Consider the following 10061-nt stretch of genomic DNA (forward strand, 5'->3'; position numbering starts at 1 on the left):
TTGATACGCATTACTCAACTCACGTTTCTAAACACAGAAACATACCATTTTTGTTGATGGAATCAAGGTAAAAGGGGATGAGCCTTTGAGCTATATCGTCGGAGAAATTGATGGGCTTAGATTTGGCTTCAATGACACTTTCTGTGAATTCCTTCAAATCTCCATAGAGTAATTTGTATTGATTTCCCTTAAGACCACTCTTTCTTAGGTATTTCTCAAGTTTCATTGGCTTAAACCATGCCCAATTCAACACTTTCCATGTATATACCAACAAAAAAGCAACACAAATTGTTGTTATCATGATTCTCAACATCTCCATTTTAACAAGTGACAACTCTATGAAAGGCTTGTCGATCTCAGCTGCTTCCTCTTAATTAACATCATATTATATAGTATATAATTTCACTAAAATTTCTAATAGCGATACATACTACTATGTAGTAGTATAACTAGTAAGTAAATGAACGAAAATCAAATGCAAGTAGTTATAGAACTAAGTGTGTGACTTTCATTCATTTTCTTACTAGTTATAGTAATATGTGGTAGTATGGACCGCTATTCAAAATCTTAGTGAAACACTAAATTTGTTATTTCAGACGCTTTTGTTGAAAAATATTAATTGAAGTGGTACCACAAGAATAGTCTAACATCACAACACAATGCACTAATTCATCAACATCACTAGCTTTAGGAGACTATTAGCTAACTAAGATGGAGAACCTCACATTTTTTTTCACACAAATATGAAATTTGAATTCTACCTAGCAAAATGCGTGAAATACATCCAAGTCACGCGGATCGAGGTACAATTCAAGTGTTTATTTGTATCATTCACTTTGTGTTTGTGCCTCTCTTTTTTATTTGTGTTTATGTTTTATAAGTTATTGTCTTTAATTTGACGGATTCATATATGTTTTCTGATTGAGTTGAAGGTTCGCCTTACTTAGGTACATAAAGGTTCGCATAGTAGTTATTTTATTTCTAATAAATTGTTAACTTGTCTTCATTTGGTAAAATTTTGACATTTGTTCCTAATTAGAGATATCGTCCTTTCACACATTATCTCCATTTGTTTTCATATAAATTTACCATACTCAATATTTTGTTTATCTTTTCTTTGTACTCATCTATATTACTGATATTTCCAATCCCTAGCTAGTTTTGTTGAACTTGGAATTTTCTTGTGTAGATATAATTAAGGAGTGATGCTGACGTTTTGTAACTAAAGATGATGCAATAAGTGAAACAGCTCATAATAAATTTCTCCATATAATATTTTTTTCAGGCAGTAAATTTATTATCTCTAATTAATATGTAATAAGATATTTTTATGTAAGTTAGATATGTTCTAATTAATTCTTTTGATTTATGAGGAAAAGTTTACCAAGGAAATTTGTGAATAGTTTATATATGCATGTCAGAGTATATGAGGAAAAATGTGAGGTTCTCCATCTAATTAGTTAGCTAATAGTCTCCTAAATCTAGTGATATTGATGAGTTAGGGCATTGTCTTGTGATGTTAGACTATTCTTGAGGTACCACTTGAATTCGTATTTTTTCAACAAAAGCGTCTAAAGTAAGAAATTCAGTGTTTCACTAAACTTTCAAATAACGGGCCATATACTACTAAATAGTACTATAACTAGTAAGAAAATGAATGAATATCACATGCAAGTATTTATGAAAGTCATATGCAAGTAGTTATCATATATTATTATAAGTGGGAAGCTCCAAAGTGAAAAGTTGAATTACCATTTTACCCTTACACTAAATGAAAATGTTATAAAATATTTAATTAAATTCATCTAATATAATTAATTAAACATTTTAATCTTGAAATAAAGAAATACTCCTTTAATAATTTGTGCAAAAAATTGTAAATATACGTTTAAATAAATGCTAAACATCATATTGAGTACAATACCATGAATCAACCATAATTATATGCTTCTCCACATATCAATTACTAATTTCAAGAAGTCATTAGAAGTCATTTATATATGCAGCACGTCTTAACAATTTCAGAATTGATTCTTCATATTCTTATATGTGTATTAGTACATTATCTTTTACAATTCCGTAAGTGTGTGTGTATATATATATATATATATATATATTATCTAATTAAATCAAACATTTAATTAAATATCTAATTAAAAAATATTATTTTACACACCTTAGGTAAAAGTTAAATAAAATTCAATTAATTAATTTTTCAATTACATAAATTGAACGGGATTTGGAAGTGGAAAACTGGTACTTTAATGCTCAGACAAACGTATCCAAAGAATTCACATAATACATGATTAATTGCTTTAAATTAACACACATGTATTACTTTACCTAACTTTTACAATTCCTATAATTTGTCTTTTCATTTTCTTTGACTTGACATATCAAATTCTAACACTTCTAAATTAGTAATCAATCTTTGTTAATATAACAATCAGTAGAATTTGAATAGTTCATTAAGTATTTAAGTGTAGGTTAATAAATACATATTATGTTAAAAGGAATTTCAAAGAACATAAAAAAAAAAAAACACTATATAAAGGTAACAAATGATTTCCATTTCCTTCCAGTTTTGTTTCTTTAGTTGAGTAAAAAAAATCTGGCCTTCCTTCTCATTTTCTTTCTATTCCTTTAAATTTTTCCTTTTGCATGATATAAAGAAAATGGGAGATGGAGAAACATGTAGAGTTGATACATGTTGGAATTGAATAATTGTCATATCAATTTACATGTAACATTCAACATTCATTGGATGATATATGGAGTGCAGCTAGCAGAAATTCATGAGCTATGAAAAGGAGGAAGTTGGTTACGTTTCTTTGGAAGACTTGATTTTAGAATTTTCATTAATTCATTTATTCTTATAATTAATACGACGTTATTTGTGTATTTGGAGGGAGTTATAAAATGATATCTTGTAGTAGTATTTTACTATAAAAGTGGGAACTACCAAGTTAAAAAATTGGGAACTATATCATTAATATGGGAAACACGCGCAACGCGCGTGCGCGGAAACTAGTAGAACTATGTATGTGACTCTCATTTATTTTCTTACTAGTTATAGTACTATTTAGTAGTATATGGCCCGTTATTTGAAAGCTTAGTGAAACACTGAATTTCTTACTTTAGACGTTTTTCTTGAAAAATACCAATTAAAATGGTACCACAAGAATAGTCTAAATCACAACACAATGCAAGAAGGAGCTAAATTGCAACACAAATTGTTGCTACCATCTCTACTCCCACAAGTGATAAGTAAGGTTTCTCTCAAGTACTCTTTTTTTCTTCTTATAAATATGAAAAATTAACTAAGAAACTTTGATTATAACATTAACCAAACTGCAGTCAATGTTTAAATTCGAAGCATGACTACTGCGATCTCACAACAATTTAGTACATCGATCATTCAAATAATGCATGTAGATCAACGTACAACACCAATGTCGTAAAATATCATCTTAAAGTTTGCGCATAACCAGAGGAGCACCATACTGAGGATGAATAGTCCCTATTGCAAATGGAGCATGTGTATATGATGGTGAGAGTTCAAAGGAGAACCTTTTGGTCTATTTTTACAACTGTCTATTTTTACAATCAATTTCAACACATAATTGAGGACACAAAACGTAGTAATTAAAAGATTGGAAGAAAAGTACTTACAATTTTCAAGCGATTTAGTCCTTCCAAATCTGGTTTATTATTTCCAAAGACGTGCAACACCTCCTCTCTGGCACGTACTTGCCACTCTGGATGTAAGCACAGCAAAATCATTATCCAGACTAGCAACACTGAAGTGGTCTCTTGTCCAGCAAAATAGAATAACTTGCACTCTTCAATCACTTCAACTGTTCAATTTCTTTCATATTGGATTCAAGTAATATGCCTAATAAGTCACCTTTACTAGGCTCCCCTGATTCCATTGCCCTCAATATTTTGTCGATGATACGCCTGATCGTTGTTTGGACTTGCTTTTCGATTTCCAGCATTCTTTTGTTCCTTTTAGTAGGCAAGAACCTAACAAAACAAATTTAAATGCAAACAAGAAAAGTCTTTTTAGTAGTAAGTAATGAACATGTGATTTTCCATATAACATATTAATTTCACAAATAAATTGTTATACCATCCTGGTATATAAATTGAACGACTTATGTCTGTTACATGCTCAGCTTGTTCTTTCTGAAGTTCAAAAAGTACAGAGATATTTGGCAAGAAAAGTCTTGTAGTAGAAAAAATTTCATATTTAATTACAGAGATATTTGGCAAGCGCAAAAGAAAGTTTTGAACGTGGAAATGTGATGTACCTTGATCCTGGTATATAAATTGATCATCCTTTTTCGATTACATACTCGGCTTGTTCTTTCTGAAGTTCAAATACTGTTCTTCCTTCTTCATAGGTACTCCCAAATGCTGTACGAGATATGACTTCACTAGCCATTATTTGAAGGTCTGGCCATACATCGAGTTCTAATGATGTTCCCTTTGGAACAATTTCCTCCCATTTGCTTAGCATTTCACTACAACTCACATAAAATGCTGGCAGCATATGCTGTAAATAAAAAAACCAGCTAGTGATTGTTATAATTCCCTTCTAAGTCTCTTTAAAAAAGAATGTTTCTTTCTATATAATATATCCTACATGGAATGTTTAGACCACAAGATTCAAATGATATTTTGGTATANTTCACTACAACTCACATAAAATGCTGGCAGCATATGCTGTATATAAGAAAACCAGCAAGTGATTGTTATAATTCCCTTCAAAGTCTCTTTAAAAAAGAACATTTCTTTCTATATAATATATCCTACATGGAATGTTTAGACCACAAGATTCAAATGATATTTTGGTATATTATACACATCTTTAGTTTAAGACCACAACATAAAATATAACGGAAGGAGTAATAAAGTAGAACCTTTAACTTCTCAACATGGAACACGGGATTGATGATTTTTCTGTGTTTGGCCCATTTGTCTCCATCAATGGTTGATAGACCGTCAGCCAATAACTTGGTCATTGGATTGGCATGACGCTGCTTTAGATACACATAATTCTTTATGAAAATCTCTTTTACATGTTCAGGATCTGTGATCAACACTGTTGGATATGGGCCTAGCCACACAAAAGAACTTTTACCTGCCAGTAATCCGTTTCCGATTAGAAAAAAAAAAGGCATAATACATAAACAAACACTCAAATTTGATTTTAGTTGACAAATAAGCACTCCAACTTTGAGGTTCAAATCTAGACACCTCAACTTAGTCTCAACTATCAACTAAACGCTTCAACTCTCTCCACTATGTCTTATAGACACCCAATGTACGCTAGCATAACACATAAATATTACACGTGTTTAAATGATCATTTTGTAAGCTAGAGTGTTAAAACATACCATTTTTGTTGATGGAGTTGAGGAAAAAAGGGATGAGTCTTTGAGCTATATCATCAGAGAAATTGATAGGCTTAGACTTCGCTTCAACTATACTTTTTGTGAATTCATTCAAATCTCCATAGAGTAACTTATATGGATTTCCTTTTAGACCTCTTTGCCTTAAGATATTCTCCAATTTTTTTGGCCTAAACCATGCCCAATTCAACACTCTCCATGTATATACCAACAATATTGCAACAAAAATTATTGCTATAATTGTGTTGGACAAAATCTCCGTCAAATTATCTTTCTAGCTGTTTATTGTTACATAGAAAAAAGAGGGGAAATAGCTAATTTACCTTTTTGATTTGTTGTTGTTTGGACAAGATAAGACCTAGCTGTACTCTCCACCACAAATACATCATGGTACAATACTAATAAAGACTTTTTTCCAATCTGTTTGGATCCACTGATCAATTTTATGATTTTTCTAGGAAAATTAATAAGCGGATTTCTTATTTATTTTCTTCTACTCTATATAAATGTATATATATCCCTCGTCATATTGGGAGAAGTATTGTCACGCCCCGAGCTTACACCTTGGACGTGGCCGGCACTCGAAGACCATTGCTGGCCCCCAAGCGAACCCTTGGCCTGGCTTTCTTAACTCAGCGGAAACTTAACTCAACAGCATAACTCAATGCAATTAAAAGGTTATAAAACAACCAACTGATAAAACCTGCCAAAAAGGCAACTCGAGTCTCAAAAAATAGAATACTATATATACACATATGAGAGACTCAACACTAACTGACTGACTGTCTATGAAGCCTCTATAATACTGAGATGGATGTTGGGACAGACCCCGCAACATCCTAATAAAACAAAACTAAGAGAACAAAACAACCGAGTCCTCCGGAAAGCAAGGAGGCTCACCAGTGACTCTGGAGTGCTCAACTGGATCAATAGCGTGCTGGATGCTGATCCTGGGTACCTGCGTCTGCATCATAATAAGATGCAGGACAACTGGCGTCAGTACATAGAATGTACGAGTATACGAGCTGGAAAGCTAAACCACAACTTAAGCTTGAAAAGAGTACAAGAGAACACTTACATTGGCTCTGTACGACTCATGAATCACTGAACTCAATATATAAGGCAATAAGACACATGCAATATATAAAACTTGTAAAACAGTGTAAACAACTTAGCTCGTTCATGATAAAACAATAACAAACTCAACTCTACTTATATAAAAGTAATATAACTTTTGTGGGAGATTCTTTAAACGACAACCACCACTATGAGCCCTAGTGATGATACAACGTTTTACCTCACATTGCCTAAGGACCATCCTATACCTTGCCGTGATATAGGACCTTACTTTACTTAGTGGATCCACTAGCTTAATCTTACGTGGTCATCTAAAAAGAATGACCCGTCAAGTCCCATATTGGCGCATGGTTCTTATGGAGAGTTGAGTTAATATGAACTCGTGTCCCCAATTGGGTGCTCAATACTACTCCCAAAAATACTTTGGCTCGTAGGTGTGTTTAAACACATCTTGCTTTAGTTGAGGTAATTACTCAAAACTTAGCCCAAAGGCTCTTTTGGAAAACATGGTTCCCCTCTTAATCAAATGTAAAAACATTTATAAACTTCTTTGGGAATACTTAGTTCTCTAATAGCTTTTGAGAAATGAACTCAACTTTAAACTCTTGACTTAACTTGAAACTCGATACTCTTTACTTGACTTGAAACTCGAACCTTAAAACAAAGTTAGAACGTTCAATAAAGACTCTTGAACAACTTTGAAAACTTGCTTTGACTTCTTTAACTTCTAGACTTGACCCTTAACTTCACTTTGACTTGATCCTAACTCGCCTTGAATTGGATTGTGGATTCAAAGTATATGATCACACGTTTATGGATGAGTTCTTGACGTTTAGACGTACCTTGGAGTGTTGGAAACAACTATGAAACATAGGTACAATACCAAGGAACATGCATGAAAAAGTGGGGAATAAAAGGGGAAACTTGGCGTTCTTGGCGCTCTGCAAGGCGCAGGGTGCCAGCCCTCAAAGCTCAGAAGGGCAGCTGGGGCGCACTGCTAGGCACGGCACCCCAAGGGGAGAAGTTCAGAACACTTCTTGGGGCGCTCTGCAAGGCGCGACGCGCCACCTCTTTTCCCCGATAACTTCGACTTTTTTCCTTCATTTCTCCAACTCTAAACCTTCTCAACCTCAAAGGTTCCAGCCCCAAATACTTAGAACCATAAACCCCTCAACATACAATAGATTTCAACTCAAAAACACAACCGGAAACATGTCCCAAATCAACAAGGAACTTCAACAACACAATCAACAACATCAACAACACAACCAATCTTTTCTCGAAAATAAAACGAGTTTGGCATGTGGGGGAAAGAACCAACCCAACACTATGAACTCACATACCTAGTAGGGATCATCCCCGACGATATCCACGATGATCTTTGACGAAACCTTGTTTGATCTTCTCTTTCTCCTCTTCTTCTCCTCTTCACTCACAAACCCTCACTCTCACTCTTTAAAATGGGACAAACTGATCTAAAAATCAGCCTAACGCAACAATATAACAAAAAGAATTGGTTAGGGAAAAGACCAAAATACCCTTAAAAAAATTTCCGGACGGACTTCCCTGCCAACTACCCGACTTCCAAAGGGCATAACTCACTTATACGAACTCAGAATCGAGCAAACTCGGTGGCGTTGGAAAGATCATTCCACGAGCTTCGCAACCATAACTGGAACTACACCTAAATCCTCCTGATCTAGGAGTTATGACTGCTCAAATTTGGCCAAAAACTCACTTTTTCCCCTACTTAACCAATTTTTTTCCAGATTTTGAATTCCTTCCAAAAAATGACTATTTCCAATTCTAAGCCTCTTCATAGTTATTTCAAATTGTCGGATGTTACAAGTATATCTGGACTTAAAGTATAACTGGAAGGGTATATTTGGAAAGTACCCAAAGGTATAACAAGGAGTATATTTAAACTATTTCTTTTTTTAGCACAAGAGTATATTTGGTCGTTTCTCCATATATATAATCTAGAAAAATACTATAGGAGGTGGGGATGGGGCCTAGGAATGGTGAGGGTGAAGAAGAGGTGTGTTGGAAGGTCACGAAGACACAATCAATGTGAAATGTCACTTGTGATACTTGTTTTTCCTACTTCTACTACAGAAGTTATATTCCAGCTCATTTTTAAGTAACTTGTTTTCGTAAAAAAAATGAATTCCAAAATTTTGACCAATCAAAAATGAAAAAATTGAAATTCCTCCGTACCAAACACACATATATAAATAAATAAAAATGTATTGTTATTCCTCTTAAATTTTACAAAAACAAAATTATGTCATGAGTTATTGAACTTAACCAGTTGTAGCTATGATATCTTACCAATCACATTTGCTCAAGGCATACAACTTAACAATAGGATCTTTACCCTACCATGAATCCAAAATCAACTAATTTGTAACCCCAAAAACCCAAATCTGGTTTATCATTTCCAAATACCCACAACACCTCCTCTCTAGCACATACTTCACTCCAGAGGTAGGCAGAGGCGAAGCCAGGTTTAAGAATTTGGGGGTTCCAAATTTCTTTAATAACTGTCAATTAATTTTGTTAGGAGTTCACAAATTAATATACATATATATTTAATTAATTTTTTTATACAAATATAAGGTCTACGAAAAAGCTACTGAATTTATCCGAACCCATGAACCTCACCTAGCTCCGCATCTGAACGTAGGCAAAACAAAATCATTGTACCTATGAGCAACACTGAAGTGGTCTCTTGTCCAGCAAAATAGATTAACTTGCACTCTACACCATACAAATATTTCAGACAATTATTTTTTTAAGTATCCTATCAAATCAAACCAACTCATCTCAAATAGACTAACTCATTCATATCTACGCAGAGTTTTAATCAGTATCAATATGATGCATACGTTTAGAAAAATATGAAGATAGATTTTTGTCACCACTCTATCCACCATATATATATAAAATAAGGCACTCAAAAAAAGAAGAAAGAATTAATCAAAAATCAGGACCACATAAAAGAACAAAATTAATTTTTTTTTTTAAAAAAACACCTAGCTTCTTTTATTACTTCCTCTCCCCCAATCAATATCACTCACTTTAAATATTAAATATGAAGAAGAAATGTTAGTGCCTTTAAAAACTTTTTTCTGAAATATTGCCATGTAATGTCAGATTTCCCTAATTACTTGTCCACTTTTTAAATTGACACACTTATTAAGAAATCAATTATTGACATAGTGAGTTTACCATTTTACCTCTATTAATTATGAAGTGGATGAATTAAAAACTTAATATTTTTAGGAAGTTCTACATTTTTCAAAGTAATTAATTGAGGGTATAAGATAAAAAAAATTGTATCATTTCTTGATTTGTCAAAATAGACAAGTAATTAGGAATAACTAAAAAAGGAAATGTGGACAAGTAATTAGGGACAGAGGAAGTATTAGTGTCTTAAAAAACTTCTTGCTCAAATGTTGTCCTATTCTATAAATAACCATATTCCAACTAAATCTCTTACCTCTTAATTACACACCAAATTCATAAAAATTAAAATAGTTCATTTTCCTCTATTGTTTTTGCATT

At 33.0% G+C, this 10061-nt stretch overlaps 1 protein-coding gene and 2 pseudogenes across 1 annotated transcript in view; all 3 read right to left on the reverse strand.

Moving 5' to 3' along the window:
* The window catches only part of LOC125849732 (cytochrome P450 CYP72A219-like), an 8944-nt gene extending 8889 nt beyond the window's left edge, over positions 1-55 (reverse strand). The window contains exon 1 of the mRNA XM_049529700.1: positions 46-55. The gene's annotated coding sequence lies outside the window, so the exon portion shown is untranslated. The remainder of the gene's footprint in view (positions 1-45) is intronic.
* The window catches only part of LOC125849734 (cytochrome P450 CYP72A219-like), a 5435-nt pseudogene extending 5101 nt beyond the window's left edge, over positions 1-334 (reverse strand).
* Positions 1-5533, reverse strand: part of LOC125849733 (cytochrome P450 CYP72A219-like) — an 18128-nt pseudogene extending 12595 nt beyond the window's left edge.
* Between the last annotated feature and the right edge of the window lie 4528 nt (positions 5534-10061).

Source organism: Solanum stenotomum, unplaced genomic scaffold (assembly GCF_019186545.1).
Source record: "Solanum stenotomum isolate F172 unplaced genomic scaffold, ASM1918654v1 scaffold10238, whole genome shotgun sequence".
In the NCBI taxonomy this organism is placed as follows: domain Eukaryota; kingdom Viridiplantae; phylum Streptophyta; class Magnoliopsida; order Solanales; family Solanaceae; genus Solanum; species Solanum stenotomum.